The sequence below is a fragment of the Aedes albopictus genome, chromosome 2 (assembly GCF_035046485.1).
Source record: "Aedes albopictus strain Foshan chromosome 2, AalbF5, whole genome shotgun sequence".
Lineage (NCBI taxonomy): Eukaryota > Metazoa > Arthropoda > Insecta > Diptera > Culicidae > Aedes > Aedes albopictus.
The window spans coordinates 208,820,198-208,838,228 of record NC_085137.1 but is presented as its reverse complement, the minus strand read 5'-3'; the positions used below and the strand labels follow the sequence as shown (position 1 = coordinate 208,838,228).

Genomic DNA, 18,031 nt, shown 5'->3' with positions numbered 1-18,031 from the left:
GATCAGAAATTGACGTCATGCTAACCAAAAAGGTAAGGCGCTTTGTGCAACACTGGCGGTTGGAAGCGGCAGCGGAGAAAGCTGGTTTTTCGATTCTGAAGCGACATCTCATATGACGCGGACCAAAGAAGGATTCGTCAAGCAAATGGATTGGGTACATCCGATTGACACCGCGAGCAGTCAGGGCATCAAGTACATATGTGAGGAAAGGAACGGTCAACCTAGAACTTTTGTCCATCAGTAAGATGACAGTGCTGTTCAAGAACGACCACTGCGAAGTGCGTGAAGAAAATGTTGATGCTGTTGTAACTGGCATTCAAGGGGACGGAAAGTATAAGTTGCCTACGAAGAAGATCCAGAATGCGTGTCTGATGTGGGGATTTTGTTATTATCGTACAAATTGGTACAAAGGTTCTCAGAATTTAATGATTTTTTTTCACAGGTAGGGTTCATATATATATGAACAAAAACTAAATTGAAAAAAATCAGGATCGCTTAATTTTCTGGAAAGCTCCAGTGGAAACAATCATTTTCCACAGACACCACCTACTTTGAAAAATCATCACTCAAGAACGAAGCATCGTAGACACATTTTTTGTGAAATCATAAGTAAATTTTCTCAACAATTAAAGAAAAATACAAAATAAAAAATGTTTTCCACTGTTGAGGAAAATCGGTTGAAAAAGTCGGAAACACTATTTTCAAAGTCTGGAAAAATTCCCAAACATATATTCTTGAAAGGAAATTTTATAAGCTATTTATATTCTGTAAAATTATCAAGATGTGGTTTTTCTCCGTTCCTGAGTTATGACCAATTTTGTGAAAATGTCCAGTTGTGCTATACAAGCCGTTTGTTTGATATCTTAAATCATAAAATTATACTGGTATAATCGTAATTCAACAATAGTGGCGCCACTTCCCACTTTTATTCAACTTCAATGGTTTATATAGAGTAATGCATGTCAATATATCTGCGTTATTTATGCAATACGTACAGCTTCAACAGTGTGGTTACTTATATATATTGGTTTTTCTCCGTTCTTGAGTTATGACCACTTTTGTGGAAATTGTCCACATGTTAGTTGATTTTTGACCGTCTGTATTATTAATTTACACAAAATTGCATACCTCAGGAACCGGAAAAATTGAAAATTTTACAAAATATAGCTTATAAAATTTCCGTTTAAAAAAATTTTTTTTTTATATTTTTTCCGGATTTCGAAAGTAGTTTTTCCTACTTTTCCAACCGATTTTCCGCAACAATGAAAAATCTTGTGGAAAACAATTTTCATTTCGTATTTTTTTTTTTCATTGCTGAGAAAATTTACTTACGATTTCAATTCGATTTCTTAAGTTATGATTTTTCAAAGAAAACGGCTCATATAACACATCTGGACAATTTTCACAAAATTGCTCATAACTCAGGAATGGAGAAAAACCACATCTTGAAAATTTCCCAGAATATAAGCTTATGTAATTTTCTTCCAAAAAACTTTTTTGAGAATTTTTCCAGACTTCCTAAATATTTTTTCAGACTTTTGCAACCAATTTCCCTCAACAGGACGAGGGCCACTTCCAGATTACCATTATAAAAGTGTATATATGGGTATCTGGTGATCTAGGTTAAGGATGCCATTTTAGACATGGGACACTTTTACCACAAATCATCAAATCTGGTCTTATTGTTGTTTTTTTTTCGCATCGTATATCTGTAACTTTCAAAGTAGTGAACAGAACTGAGGGGCCCAGAATCAAAGGGGTGTAAGTGACCATTTTGTCGATTTTGAGCTGAGCATATCATGAAATTCTTCAGATTTCAAGCTTTCAGGAACTTTTTTAAGATTGTTTCTACGATGATTGAAAAAATTACAATAAATCAGAGAAAATTGGGTTGATTTTGAAGCTCCATACAATTTGTATGGGATAAAAAATTGGTCAAAAACTTTAAACCTCATTTGCTCGAAAGTGGGTTTTTGACACTTACACCCCTTTGCTTCTAACCCCCTCAACTTAATCAATTCGATACAAGTCCAAATTTACGTAATTCCATGGTGATTGTCAAAATTTTAGCCAAATTGGTTCACTAGAAAATGGTTCTCGTCAAACTTGGCCATTTTGTATGAAAACTGAGTGGTGGTCTTATTGTTCTGTCCGACACTGTATAGGGTATTGGTTCCCTTATTAAGCATGTTGCTTTAATTTACATCATACGAAAAACAAAGGATTAAAGCGTTGTTTGTTTTGTTTCATATTTTTGTATTTTTTGTTGGAAGTGAGCACCCATGAAAACAAAAAAAACGAAATCAATCGGTGCCGTAATCGCTTGTTTTCGAATAGGATGAATCGGGAAGCGTATGAGATTACTGATGGCACTCATACGCTGTATGGTCGATGCATAAGAAGCGGACATCAGATTTGCTCTGGAATGTCATAACTTCGATTAAAGTTCGACAGTAACAAATTTAGCGTTTTGAGCCTTTTTTAACTGCATGAAATCACGTATACAGTTTTGAACAGTTGTTATTCATCAATTGTACTATACATTAACAAAATGTTTTTAAAATAAATAAATAATTTTTCATTTTACAGAGTCTTACTTTTCAAACATTAATCCAATTGTGTTCAAAATTCCATAAAAACATAGGACATATCGGCACCAACATTTCAAAAGGGCGTAACTGCATTTTGAAACAAACCACTCTTTCACATCTGTGGGTCATATTTTAAGTTTCCCACGAAATTCTCAAACATTACTAGACAGAGAAATTGTTCTTCTTTCCTATACTGGCGGTGATTTGCATGGCGGCATTGAAATACGATCCACAGATGTGAAAGAGGGGTTTGTTTCAAAATGCAGTTACGCCCTTTTGAAATGTTGGTGCCGATATTAGCACTATAGTACTTGAATGCTATGTTTTAATACAGTTTTGGTAGTTTTGTATCCCTACAAAGGCATTTTATACACTTTAAAACAATAAAATTATCACTGTTCATCACAACTCTTTATTCCCGATGCTTTTCTTCACCCAGTTATACAAAATTGAACAGCTTTTCGGGTTGATACACGTGAAAACGCCTTCCACCCACGCAGCACTGATTTCGGAGACGGTAACTATACCAAAACACACACAGAAAACGATTATCTTCCTTTGCTACACGGCGACGTTCACATGGGGCCCTTACGTCAGACCGCCACCAGCAGGTTAGAGGAAATTTTCAAACTTCCTCGGTGCTCCGTGCTGCTGACTGGATGGGTTGATTTTTATCCACTTTTCACGCGATGCCCGTGGAAAACCACCTTTACACGCAAAGGCCCTCTATACAACCTTTAGGGACATCTTGATGGGTGAAACTAGAAAATTTACATTCTTCGGCCGCTCCAACAATGTAAAACTTTCTTCTAACAATCGTAATAATCGATTGCGCCGCAATTTACTTCTTCTTCGATCGATTACGACACACTTTACAGCACAATGTAATATGGAACTTGTACACTTTACAGCAACGCGATGGCACTATGCCTCATTGCAAACCATTCAAATAGTGGGTCATAAGCCTATCAAACACCTTTTTTAATTATTCTGCCACACACGCGAGAACAAAGAGGCCAGTTTGGATGAGAAAAAATATCGTCACCTCACACACTCCACCCACAATAAAGATGAAAATTTTCAGTCCATCAGGACGGGTGGGTAGGGAGAAAAATGTATCCGACCGCGAAAAACAAGGACTTCACCCTAGCTTGTCTGCGACACGAATGACGAAGCTGCCTCGCAGAAGCATTGGCTATGAGTTCCCTCCGGTCTAAATTCAGGCGACGGCAGGACGCGTGCGCCACCCGAATGCCGGCATCTGACCCATCATCGGCCGGAGGACACTCACGTTGAAAGTTTGTCAACATTACGCCGAACTTGGAACTCGGATGTTGACCGCGCGCACTCTTCGGGGATGGGTGAGGACGCGTAACCGAAGAAGCACGTGAAATTTATGGTCATAACAAACATATCGGCGGCAAAGCCGACAACGATGGTGTTGTTTTGACTCATTCATCGTGAAACCTGGCAGTGCTGAAAGGGTGTAACGTCTCGTGGAAAGTTTCTGAGAGAAATCCCTCCAACAAATAAACTTCAATGTATTACATATAGCGCATTTAGTTCACCCCTGGACTATCGCACGAGTTTTTACGAACGTTAGGATTTTTTTACTATCGTACAAATTGGTACGAAGGTTCTCAGAACTTGATGATTTTTTTTCATAGGTAGGGTTCGTTCGTATATATGAAAAAAAAATTAATTGAAAAAAGTTGGGGTCGCCTAACAAACAAACATTTTCCACAGACACCACCTACTTTAAAAAATCATAACTCAAGTACGAAGCATCGTAGACACAATTTTTTGTGAAATCATAAGCAAATTTTCTCAGCTTTTAATATACAAAATAAAAATAGTTTTCAACGAATTTTTCCACTGTTGAGGAAAATTAGTTAGTAAATTCGGAAAAACTATTTTCGAAGTCCGGAAAAATTCACAAATTCACGTTCATGAGTTATGACCAATTTTGTGGGAATTGTCCAGGTGTGCTATATGAGAAGTTTTCTTTAAAAAACCCAGATTGATCCACCTAGTGGTGATAGTGCCTTTCTCGTCGAATATGTACTCAAGAGCCATAAGCCGAAGTGTTCCTGAATTCTGAGAATACTCTAGAACGGAACAAATATTATTTTCTTCTTTTGTCACAGTGTTCGTTGACTTATCAATGGGGGAGTAGAGTTGATAAACAATTATTGTATTTGATGAAAAAATACCCAAACAATGAGCAAATCCGCTTAACTCATCGGATTTGGTAATACATTTTCTGAAGGACTCCAATTTAATTTAAAAATTTTAAAATTTATTGGTTAAGGGGGATTAGGGGCATAATGGACACCCTAAGCAAATGAGTACGTTATAACGTCATACAACATTGTTTAATAAACGTTGAAGTAAAGTTTATGATGTTTGTGTAAATTGCTGATGGTTCTAAAGTTGAACAAGAGTTTCACAACCGATGTACGATCATTGGATAAACTTTTATTTCATCGTGCTTATAGAACGGTTGACGTTGAATAAATTCTCATTTTTGGGCGAACAAGAGTTGAAGAACAGTTTCATTTTAAAATTATTCAAATATAATACGACTTCCAGTTTAATAACGTTGCTTTGAGAAACATTTCTTAAAGCAAAAATTGTTTCTTGGGTAGGCCTGTATAACAGAGTAAACCTTAACATATTATCAGTTGGCTTACAACTTTAGTTTATTTCCTACGTATTTCAATCATTTACAGCAGGTAGAATGTCTTTATTGTGAAAAAATAATGAATTGTAAATCGTGTGTTTTTGGGCTGGCAGAGAAGGGCAAAATGGACACCTATTGGGGCATAATGGACACTAGCGTGGTTCAAAAAATCGTTTTTGTTCCACACCGCTTATTCGATTTGTAACCAAATTCTAAGCCATCTCCCAAAATTTGAGCTGATTTGGTTGAAAATTGAGAGTGCACAAGCCCTTCAAAATTTGTATGGGAATTACTATGGGAAAACGACGTTTTTCATTCAATTGGCCGTAGCATTTCCCCCAAGTTTCCTAGAGTGTTAGTTGACGCTTGGTACTTCTAGGCTACTCTATCAGCTACAACTTTGCCGAAGACCACATTCAAATCGAACGCCTCATTAATTTGTTATCTATTTTTATCCAGAACGAAAATTTTTGATCAAGATGATTACACTATTCGATGGGCATCACTGCAATTTGCCTTGAAACATAGTAGCCATGATTTATGTGCGCTATCTTTGGCGCCATGTGCAGCAATGTTGCCTGCTGGGAAGCTGAACGATCACTGTTACAGTTTCTGCAGTTGGATAAAAATCGATAACTAATTAATGGAGCGTCCGATTTGAATGTGGTCTTCGGCAAAGTTGTAGCTGATAGAGTAGCCTAGGAGTATCGATGGTCAACTAACACTTGGGCAAATGCTAAGGTCAACTGAATGAAAAACGTTCTATTCCCATAGTAATTTCCATACAAACTTTGAATGGCTTGTGCACTCTCAATTTTCAACCAATTCAGCTTAAATTTTGGGAGAAGGCAGAGAATCTGGTTATGAATCAAATAAGCGGTGTGGAGCAAAAACAATTTTTTGAACCACGCTAATGGACACCCCTGCATATTTTATGCTAATTCTTTGATTACATAGATCAGTTAAGTAATTTGCCCACGGAAATAGATACCACAGATAAAATACTCCATCTTAGACGAGTTTACATAACATCAAAGTTAATTAAATAAACTTTGGGCTAAAATAATCCAATTGATTTTTTTCCAAACACTACACACTTATTTAAGAATTACGAGTTCGGTAACTATTTTTACTGGGCTCGAACTGTTAAACAATGATTTGGCGACAAATCAGCATTTTTGTTTGAAGAGATACCGAACTTCAGTAATGTGTTCTACATTTTACTGAGTTCGGTTATTTGAGTCGCTTGTTACCCGGTAATTTTCATATTACACCGAAAAACACACACAGATTTGATTACCGAACTCAGTAAAATTTTACAGGGTTTTTGAACAGCAGAGAAAACTCAGTAATTTTCTGTTTGTACCGAAAACTCAGTAATGGGAAAAATTTCTGATCTGTCAAAATATAAATGTTCTCGCCAAAACTGTTACTGTCTTTTTCGGTAAAACGTTTGTTTACTTCTGAATTACTGAGTTTTTCAGTTGTTGAAGCGGAATCCGGTTTTCCAGAATACACTGAAACTTCCATTTAAGTCGATGCATGGCTGATCTAAAATAATTTTTACCGTACAAGCAATGACAAAACTAAAGACTTTTATATTTTTTAACACTTCGCATGACGAAGGAGATTTGTCAAAAAATATAAAACTGTATAGTTTAGTCACTGCTTGCACGGTAAAAATTATTTTCGATCAGCCATGCATCGACTTAAATGGAGGTTTCAGTGTACAAATGAAATTTTGATTTTTTTAATATTATTAAGCATTACTATAGATTATACCATATTATCGGAACAACGCTGCTTTGTGGTTCAAGCGCTTTCCTGCAGGACCCTTCTCACTTTGAGTGTTTTATTTAAGCGCCTTGGTCAGCTTTTTATTGAAAATTCTGCTTAATGAGACATGAGGAGGAATCGAAACTATACAACGAGATTGTTGCAAGAAATGGATCATCTTTCTAATTGCATGGATCCTTGTTACCGATCATGTAGCTGTTGCGTTAGGTGGAATTTGAGTTGCAGGAGAACATAGCCGAACTCTGCTCTAGCAAATCTGCATTTTTACTAATTGACTATCTTCACCAGCAATAAGAAGCCCAGATGGTAAAACCGATCCTCATAACTAGTTTATAGATAGTAGAGTACTCTACTGTCTAACTGTACTAACGCCAAAGTAATCTTACGTGTGGTCAGAGACTATTTTCTTGCTGCTCGTTTATCTGGTAATCCAACATTTTTGATGTTTCATATGCATGGGTTTGGTTCACTTTTTTAACTGGCCACTTCCGGCGGGACACCAGGAATCGGTTCCGGAACACAACCGGTTCAGAAATGTTATTTGTGGATTGATTGGTAATTATCGGTGACAAATATTGGAAACAGCTTGTTAAGCATTACGCGTTTCGACCTCTATTCTTCGGCCATCATCAGACATTCACCTCTTCAACTTCGTCAGTTTAAGGCTTTTTACGGCATCATCAGCATCGGCAGCCATGTTGGATATGAGCCTCAAAATTTCAAAGTGATAATTCTCTGCCACCAAAGCGAATATTCGTATGAAAGAGTATCATCCTATATGCTCACTCGCAGTGATTGCGATGATACTTTTTCTGCTGCGTTGCTGCAGAGTTGACAGTTTTTTATCACTTCAAAAATGCGAGGCAAATAATCATTGAAAAGCAAAAAGTCAATGATTCGTTTGAAAACTTAGTGATGCAGTAAGACACCTTAATATACATATGTATAAGCGGTTCAGATATGGCCTGAAACTATTTTCCCGCTTACCGTTCATCTGGTTATCGATAAAGCCGCTATTTGGTGTATCACATGCAAAGCACTGCATAGGTTTGGTTCCCTTTTTTTAATTGGTCACTTCCGACGGGATACCTGGAACCGGTTCCGGAACACAACCGGTTCAAATACGGTATGAAACTATTTTTCTGCTAACCATTCATCTGATTATCGAAAAAGCCGCTCTTTGATGTGTCGCATGCATGGGTTTGATTCACTTTTTTAATTAATCACTTCCGACGGGATACCTGGAACCGGTTCCGGAACACAACCGGTTCAAATACGGTATGAAACTATTTTCCTGCTAACCATTCATCTGATTATCGAAAAAGCCGCTCTTTGATGTGTCGCATGCATGGGTTTGGTTCACTTTTTTTAATTGGTCACTTCCGACGGGATAGCTGGAACCGGTTCCAGAACACAACCGGTTCAAATACGGTATGAAACTATTTTTCTGCTAACCATTCATCTGATTATCGAAAAAGCCGCTCTTTGATGTGTTGCATGCATGGGTTTGATTCACTTTTTTAATTGGTCACTTCCGACGGGATACCTGGAAGCGGTTCCGGAACACAACCGGTTCAAATACGGTATGAAACTATTTTCCTGCTAACCATTCATCTGATTATCGAAAAAGCCGCTCTTTGATGTGTCGCATGCATGGGTTTGGTTCACTTTTCTAATTGGTCACTTCCGACGGGATACCTGGAACCGGTTCCGGAACACAACCGGTTCAAATACGGTATGAAACTGTTTTCCTGCTTACCATTCATCTGATTATCGAAAAAGCCGCTCTTTGATGCGTCGCATGCATGGGTTTGGTTCAATTTTTTTATTGGCCACTTCCGGCAGGACACCCGGAACCGATTCCGGAACACAACCGGTTCAAATATGGTCTGATACTACTTTCCTGCTTACCATTCAACTGGTTATCGAAAAAGCCGCTCTTCGATGTGTCGCATGCATGGGTTATGTCAAGGGTTATGTTCACTTTTATATTTGGCCACTTCCGGCAGGACACCCGGAACCGGTTCCGAAACACTACCGCTTCAGATATAGTCTGAGACTATTTTCATACTTCCCGTACATCAGGTAATCGAAAATGCCGCGGTTTGATGGGTCGCATGCATGGGTTTGTTGCGTTTTCATATCTAGCCCCTTCCTGGGGTACCGATCCGGAACACCTTAATGGCCATAACTCCGGAACGGCTGGACCGATCCGAACCATTTTCAATAGGAAACAATGGGACCAGATTCCGCGTCGAATGAACCGTCGGTCGTTAAAATCGGTTGATGTTTACTATCTAAAAGTTAGGTGACTTTTTTTGTACACACACACACATACGCACACACATACATACACACACACATACACACACACAGACATCATCTCAACTCGTCGAGCTGAGTCGATTGGTATATAACACTTGACCCCTCCGGAGGCTCTATCAAATTTTCGTTTTTGGAGTGAACATATAGCCTTTCGGTACACCTTGGTGTACGAGAAAGGCAAAAATCATAACTTAAGAACGAAACATCGTAGACACAATGTTGTTTTGTAAAATCGTAAGCAAATTTTCACAGCAATTCAAAAAAAATACAAAATGACAACTGTTTTTCACAAAGTTTTCCACTTTTGAGGAAAATCGGTTGGAAAAGTCGGAAAACTATTTAGGAAGTCCGGAAAACATCTTATGAAAATATTTTTGGAAGGGAATTACATAAGCAATATTCTGTACATAATTTTCAAGATATGGTTTTTCTCCGTTTCTGAGTTATGACCAATTTTGTGCAAATTAATAACACTAGTTTACAAAATAAAACGAAAGTCGTGAACTTCTGTTAACGATCAAAATTTTGAAGCACAATGGATCATTGAAGCCGACTTTTCCGCTACTGACCGCATCAAAACAAAAGCGCCACCATATATGGACGGTAACACACTGACAGCAGTCGAGTTACGTCAAACACACAAGGCTACGGTGGCGCTATCTGTTCATTTCATAGCGGCCGTTTTAGTTAATTCAGTGATCCATTGGGTTCTTTAGGGGTCTGATTATTCCATAATCAGATTCTCCGCCCAAAAATTAGTCTAAATCCAAATTTTCATAATTTTTGGAGTCCGGGAACTATTTTTAAAATGCGTTTAAAGTTTGTATGGGGAAATTTTTTTGTTCGGGTCGAACTGTCATTTTATCGATTGAACTGTCATTCTATCCACGAAAATTTAAACTGTTTTATTGATTTAACCATCAAAACAAAGGTATTGAAGCCCAATAAAATCACGTTATACTCAGAAAAATGAGCTCTTTCGATTAGGCTATAGAAAATAGCAATATTTTATTCGCTAAACAACCCAATTTAGCGCTGATTTCGAAACCGAACTTCAAAAAAAAATCAAGTAGAACAGTTTTCGAGTTTTAGCTCAATATCGAGTTTTACAACTTTTTAAAATATGGAATTTACTAAAATTTAAATATCTTGCGTTTTGTTCAACCAATTTTAAATCTTTTTCCATAAATTGAAAACTGAATATAATACCATTCAATCATCTGAATGCAGGTTTTGCGCCAGAGTGATGAAATTCAAGATATTGGCGAGTTTTGGAGACGATCTCCTTAAATTTTAGCAAAATTTCCAAAAATAAATGAAGAAATGTATTTTTTTTTCAATAAGAAAAAAACAATTTGAAAATTCCTCCTCACCGTTTATTTGACATATCATATGTAGGCGAGTTACAGTAAAAAATTCAGCTCAATCGGAACATTGATTACGGAGAATGAGATGTTTGAAGTAAGCAACTGTGCTTAAAAATAGAACAAAAATCGATTTCAAATCATTAACCTTATATGGGAAGTCGAAAAAATTTCCGCTCTACTGTATTTTTTTTCTTTTGCATTTTCGAACTCAGGGCATGATTCTACACCAAAAATGATCATCAGCTTACCGAGTTCATAAATGCTGTAAACTAGTGTAACCGAAAATCAAACAACATCTGAACAATTTCCACAAAACTGGACGACCAAAACTTCTAATGAAAAATTACGTGCTGATTTTGAGGCCATGCTTCGAAACTATTAGAGTTTTAGCACAGAGAAACAGACGTCACACTCTGATCGCTTTCCATCGATCACATTTTTAACGGTTGATTCAAATATTCAGTAGTAGGTTGATTGACCACTCGCAGCGCTGGTATCGTTTTTGCTACTGTTTGACGTTTGCTCACTACCGCCATCTAGTGGTGGCCCAGCCAAGCACAGTATGTTTAGCATTGGACGATTACGTTTTCGTGACCATGTTTTTTTTATGAAATTTGTTCTAAGTTTTACGTCTGTTTCTCTGTGGATTTAGCTTAAAACCAAGTTTTACGTTTTTTTTAACTCTAGTAGGATATTGGGGCTATATGACCCAGAATTGAATTTGAACAGCTATATCACGCTATATCTTTTTGTAACAAGGGCTTTTTTCATGAAAAGTCTCAAAAAATGATTTATACGTAATATTTTTTCAACTTCTGAATTTTTTAAATGTTTTTGTATTTTTCTATGGACTTCTAGGCATTCTTGAAGGGGATAAGTTTTTGAAATATTGTATTTATATTGACGGCAGAACAGTTTTTATGTTGATAAAGTTTTCATCTAAATATAAGAAAAAAATATATGCACGATTTATTAATGTTTTATTTTGAAAGTTTTATCTGATAGTACTGTTTGTATGTGTCATTTCTCTAAAAAAAGATTTAAAATATCTTGTCTAGAAGCTGAGATGTTAGGATTTCAGTAAATGAACAATATTTCAATTTTTTGCAAAACTTCGTATATTTGAAATATTGTAAGGTCTTTGTGACACTCCAATATTCGTATATTAAAAAAATTAAAAACAGCTTTCCTTGTTGGATGGTAAAGCAAGTTTGAACATGGATCTTTTATGCTGGGCTGGTTGCCAGTAGATTGATGAAGAGCTTTTATCTGAATAGCATAGCATAGCATAGCCGACCGTACACATCATGGGGTGGCTGTCGATAGAGACGTTTAATGCACCAGAAAAGTTGCCTGCACGGAGAAATCAAACTACCTAATTTTTGGGTCGATTTTACTCAAACCTGAGTATATCGAATAAACTAGTTACCCAAAATTAGGTTTCCCTCTTTCCCTCACCGATGTTGTCAAAAACAAACAGAGATGCATCTACCCAACGGGGGTCCTTGAGCCCAATAAGCCAATTTTGGGTAAATGCAGGTTTACTAAAATTTGGGTTGAATGAGGGGGGGTCTTGGGTTGAATTTACCTACTCTTGAGTAAATGTTTTTGCTGGAGGTGAAGGCAATTTACCTAGTGTGAGTTTAATCGATTTACTCAAATTTGGCTTATTGGGCCGAACTATGGGATTGCGTCAAAAGAACTTAATTTTGGGTAGTTTGGCGGTTCCGTGTGGGACTTGACAAACCTTTCATTTAACGAACTCTCGACACCTGGCCAGGTCCTTACGATCAGCGGGGATGAGGAGGAAATGTTGATTAGATATCTACTCAGAATATGTCCAAGAACTTAGCCCACTTCATAGATATCTAAAGTTGGAGATTGGATAGGGTTTAATGGCGTGCTTTCCTTGGCGAAAAATCGTACGAGAAATTGTCATGGTTTAATTCAAGGTTTAATTATTTATCTGGTTAACTCTATGGTAAAGTTTTAAAAAATGGCAAAAAAACAACCCAACGGCTGATCTGTGGTCGCTCAGCAGCATCTCGCTACATTTGTGTACAACCAGTGAGACGTTTTCATCACGTGTTGACCAAGAAAAGTGTGTAATATTAATCAAATCAAAGCAAATCAGAAAGATCTCACCGGTTTGTCTGATGATCGTCAAAAAGATGCTGCAACAGCTGCATGTCAATCCTGATCCCCAACAATCCATCGGCAACATCCTGACGAGCCAGAGTTTCCGGAATCCACTTGATCTTCCATCAGGACGCTACACAATAAATCTTCAGTCAATCCTACAATCAACTCGCGTACTGTAAGCTTCTTGCTTTGTATCCTCAGCTCAACAAAATAGGATTTCCAAACTCGATTCTAATTTCCCGATATATTTTCGTCGTAGGTTTCGCCGTACAAATAAAAATTCACGAGAACGAAATAAAAACGGTGACAGAAAAAATTGAATGCACGTCCCCGCGCAGTACCTGCTTGCTATCTGATGAAGAGGTTTTATCCAGGGAGGGTGCAGGCACGTCAAACTCGAACAAACTACGCCTACCTAACATGCATCGAGCGGGCCTTCCCAAACAACACACTGCGATTTCGCGGGCCATCCCCATCGGCAAAACTAACCGATATCCAAGCAGGATTCGACCAGGCTTCAGGTCGCTTTGCCAGTCGACACTAACACACTCGCAAAAGATCAGCAGTAGGCCTACCTTGCCGCTTGCGGGTCTCCTGGTTTTATCTGAATAATCACAAATATGACGGGTCGTGGCTACTGGTAGCAACGCATTTAGTTCGAGATTACGTCGTGGAGTTCCCGACTACTGCGCCCCTTTTTTTCTGAAATAGGAACAATTTCGTGCAGAGATTATATAGTTAAGTCAAGGGGTTGGTCATTCAGCACACTTCATTTGTGCCGTGATTTTTGAGCGTGTGCCAATATGTGCCTAAACTGTGCCGGTTGTTTTTCAGTGTGTGCCGAACGTGCCGGAGGTGTGTCGAATGTGCCCAGTGGATTATTTTTTTAGAATGTTTTTGCGCTAATTATAATCCTGTCTATTTTTGGAGAATGCTATTGGTCTAGTCGGTGTTTACCGACAAAATTCCACCCAGAACACTTGTCTAGAATCTGTATGAAGGGATTTTTTGCAATCGTAAGTATAATGACAGTTTGATTCCATACCGCAAAGTTGGATTTCTATGTTGTGCCCGGATTGTGCCGGCATGTGTGCCGAGATGTGCCGGCATGTGTGCCGGGCACAATGTGCCGAGTGACCAACCCCTTGAGTTAAGTCATGATTTTTACTGAAGACTTGAACTTGAAATATTATAGACAAAATAATCCTTTTGTAGAAATACGCGAATTTCTGATTCTCATAAGTTGCAAAATCAATATATATTTATTTTTCTTAATATCTGTGTAATTTCTCAATTAAATATAATTACAAATAATTTGGATAGAATATGTACATATTTACACACATAAATTTCAAAAAAAGTCTATTTTAAAGTAAAAATTAGACTTTGTAATTATTTTAGAATCACGACATAGCAAATCCAGAACTTTCCACAGTTTTGTAAATTCAACTTCCTAGCTCTAGCAAAACACAAAACATCAGATAATTCAGTGAGTATCAAGGTTAAGGCACACTCGTCAAAATGGACAATTCGGTATGATACTCGGCAACGGGGGTGCATAGTTAATTAGACAAACGCCGAGTGTCATACAAAATTGTCAACTTCGAGATGGTTTAATTGTGGAAATCCATTCACTTTTCTGGGAATAATGTCATATAACTGAAAAACCATGAAAAAGTATTGGCTTTCAAGGGCAAAACAAAACATACTGTTACCCATCTTTGTTTCGGTAGCGCAACTACCGAACTGATGATGTTTACCTTTTTTTACATACCTATCAACATAATCTGTTGGGGAATTATTTAATTTTTCTTACTTACAACCCACATCCGACAGTTTTTTTAGTGGGAATGGTAGAACTTTCAATTCCCTCGGTCGCACGTACATTAGTTATGCATTTTGTTTCACCATTTCCGTGAAAAATGAGATCCGGCTTGTTCAAGTGAGGAGTTGAGGTTAGAATTGTAGGATATTCTAGGTTAGATTTGCTATCCACTTCGCCTGAACGATTTTCAGACCCAGAAATATCGTACTTCTAATTAGTTTTCACTGCCGTAAAAAATACTGTTATGCTCAGAATAAACAGTTATACCTTCGGATCACACTCATTTACTCGTAAATCTCAATCTGACTGTAAAAATAATGAATTTCTTCCCAATGTTTTGAAACGCCGAACGAATTTGACATAGCTTTCGGGAAGCATCATCACGACGACGACAACACTCCCAAGCGGTCGAATCGTCGTTTTGGGGGCGAATAGAGTGGGGCGGGGCAAGATGGGTCACCTAAGGATGGATCACCATAACATTGTAAATTCAAATCGTATTGGTTTGTATTCGTCCGCTACTCTTCAATACACTAGTTAGCTATCACAGAACAGATGTGTATCTTCGAACAAATTTGAAGTTTCGAGGTGGAGGTCGTAAAATTTGCACTTGGAGAACTAGATTGGAATGAATTTCCTTGGAGAAATAAAAAATCATCTAAGCGTGCCTCGCTCCCGCCCTATGCTCGCTGTACAAAAAAGCTTGCTTTCCACCACCAGGTTCGCTAGTGTCCAGCAATCAAACGAGCGGCTCTTTTCGTGATGAAGATTCACCCCCTTTTAGCTATGCTAATGCCGTTTTTCTTTTTTAACCTGGGTTGGAACTGGATTGGCGGAAAATATGTAAACAAACAACGTCAAACAAACTTTAGTACAAGCGAAACCGAAGTCGGGTTGGGGTTGAAACTGTGATCTGATCCAGTTCCAACCCAGGTTGGAACTGGATAATAAAGAAAAACGGCATAAAAGTCGATAAAAACTTCATTAAATACAAAATATGATGTTAAACAAGCAGTTTTAAAAAGTGATCGATTTTGCGCCGTTGAAAAAAGGCGGGGCAAGATGGGTCACCTTTTAGGTAATTCACATTTTTCTCAACGAAAAACGTCAAAATATAAAATTTGTTTCCGCATTCATATATGCTCCATATCCATGGATTACTGCACGAATTTATTCTGGCCTGCTTACTCACACGAAATTTGACGTTTGAGAGGTGTCGGCACTGCTCAAACGTCAAATTTTCTGTGAGAGTAAGCAGGCCAGCATAAATTCGTGCAGTGGACCATACTGAGTAAACAAGAGCTACTAGCAAACATTTTATACATTTATTTGGTATCAGGGCGCAACATTTTCGAGCAGAAGAGTTGAAGTTCACCGTGCGGCAATTTTCATTCACTTGCCTGCATATTCATATTCAGCTGCTCGATACTCGTTTGTCAACTGAATGAAAGTCAATGAATATTTGTAAACATCTTACAAAGTGTTTAATTTAACGTTTCGATTACATTTAGCGGTGCTTTACACCGATCTTTTCCCATTTGATTGTTGTGGAGTGTTTTTAGAAGGAATCGTAACCATAAACGTACACTCAGAAATAATAAAAATCGTAAACTGTTTAAAAGTTAATCTTTTTTGTCATTAGAAGCATTTAAACACACTTCAGTTTAAAATATATACTGACGACAACTAATAATTTAAACTTAGCCAGATTTGGGTGAGTTTATTTATACAAGTGTTTAGTTCAGCCATCAGGGAACTTCGTTGCTACTTTGTCATGAAAATTATATTTTCCGTTGCAAAAATATCTTTTGCACCTCGATTCCATTACAAATTTAATATAATTCATCAAAAAACCAATCCTCGGACTCACAGGTAAGTGTTGAAATACATAATTGTTACTGCACGACATTACAAATCAATCGTTCAGCAGGGCAGCACCAAACAATCTTTCCACCGGATGCACAACGATGGACATACCTACGTAGCTGATTCCCAATCATCGATCGGAACGAGCGGTCGGCGAGCGGGAGTGCGAAGGTTACGGCAGCGGTGGATACGGAAGAATTCATGACCGGCGGTGGATTTCGCAATGACGGTGGCAGCGATTGTTCGATTTCGACGCGGAGTAAAATTAAGCTTTTCATCGGATGCGGCGGAAACAAATTCCCTGAAACTCAGGACCACTGCCGGGTGTCGGTGTAAATAGGCAAGCGGTGCAACGAGAAAGGCCAGGATAATGTGTCGGAGATGGGAATTGACTGATGTTTGCAAGACACCGGTAAAAGATTGTCGAACAGATCTCATATTAAATTTTGTATTTATGTAAATCTAGTTTAATGAAATTGTTTGCCTCCTTCGTTATTCCTTGTTTATTTTTTCAATGAAAAACAAAATAACAACACAGCCTAAACAAGTTCTCGATATATCCAGGTTAAACTAGGTTTAATATTTGCAACTTATACTGGACTTCGTTTTTATGAAAGTTATACTAGACCAGTATAGCCTGCATATAAACCAAGCCTGGGGTCAACCAGGTGAAATTAATTTAGAATGGGATTTAAACTATTTAGTTTAGATTTTTTTCTGAGTGTAGGTAATTATGTGTTGGAAGTTAGGTAGCGTTGAACGCTCGGATAGCGTCGAACCTTCAGGTACGAGTTTGGAGTGTTGGAGCGAGGTAGATTTGTTGGCGTAGGTATGCTGTTATTGAAGAAGATTGAACAATTGTATATACCTGGGGAATGAATAAAGAGTGTAGCGGTTGCTGATTGAGGTATCAGTCGGCAGCCGTCTAGTTTGATGGAAGATGTCTAGCGTTTTATTTTCATTGTAATTTAGAAACAGGCATCGACGGAGCTAGCCTCGCTATGCCCTGCGTGGCCATGGTGGACTAGCCTCCAACAGGTTATGGGCCCAGGAGCGTGTTCCACAGCACGTATCGACCGGGAGAAGGATCGGCCGCATAAGTCGCGGAGTCGCCGCACGGGATCCTTGGGTGGATGGATTGGCTGTAACGGAGGACAGGATCCATGGGAATGTTGGCGATACGGGTCAACTGGATGACTGCTGGCTGGTCACCGGACGGAGCTCGAGGATTGTTGTGAGTTGGATCGGATGCAGCTCGGTGGTCGCACCCGGACGAAGAGGTTGGCGACAGGAGGAGTGATCCGGAAGACGACATGAAGGTGGATCTCGGAGATGGACCTGGTCGGAGCTCGAAACTGGAGCAGAGCTGGTGCAAGCGTCGGAGTTGGGCCACTTGCCAAGCATTGGAGTGAGGAGGAGCTTCGAGCCAGGAGGA

At 38.4% G+C, this 18,031-nt stretch overlaps 1 protein-coding gene across 15 annotated transcripts in view; it reads right to left on the bottom strand.

Moving 5' to 3' along the window:
• The window catches only part of LOC109621958 (anoctamin-8), a 121,073-nt gene extending 117,058 nt beyond the window's left edge, over nucleotides 1–4,015 (bottom strand). For 2 of the 15 annotated variants that reach the window (XM_062851065.1, XM_029869100.2), the window contains exon 1: nucleotides 3,637–4,009. The gene's annotated coding sequence lies outside the window, so the exon portion shown is untranslated. Of the gene's footprint in view, nucleotides 1–2,902 lie in introns of all 15 variants that reach the window. The other 13 variants (XM_062851062.1, XM_029869104.2, XM_062851066.1 and 10 more) reach the window with 13 other exon arrangements.
• Between the last annotated feature and the right edge of the window lie 14,016 nt (nucleotides 4,016–18,031).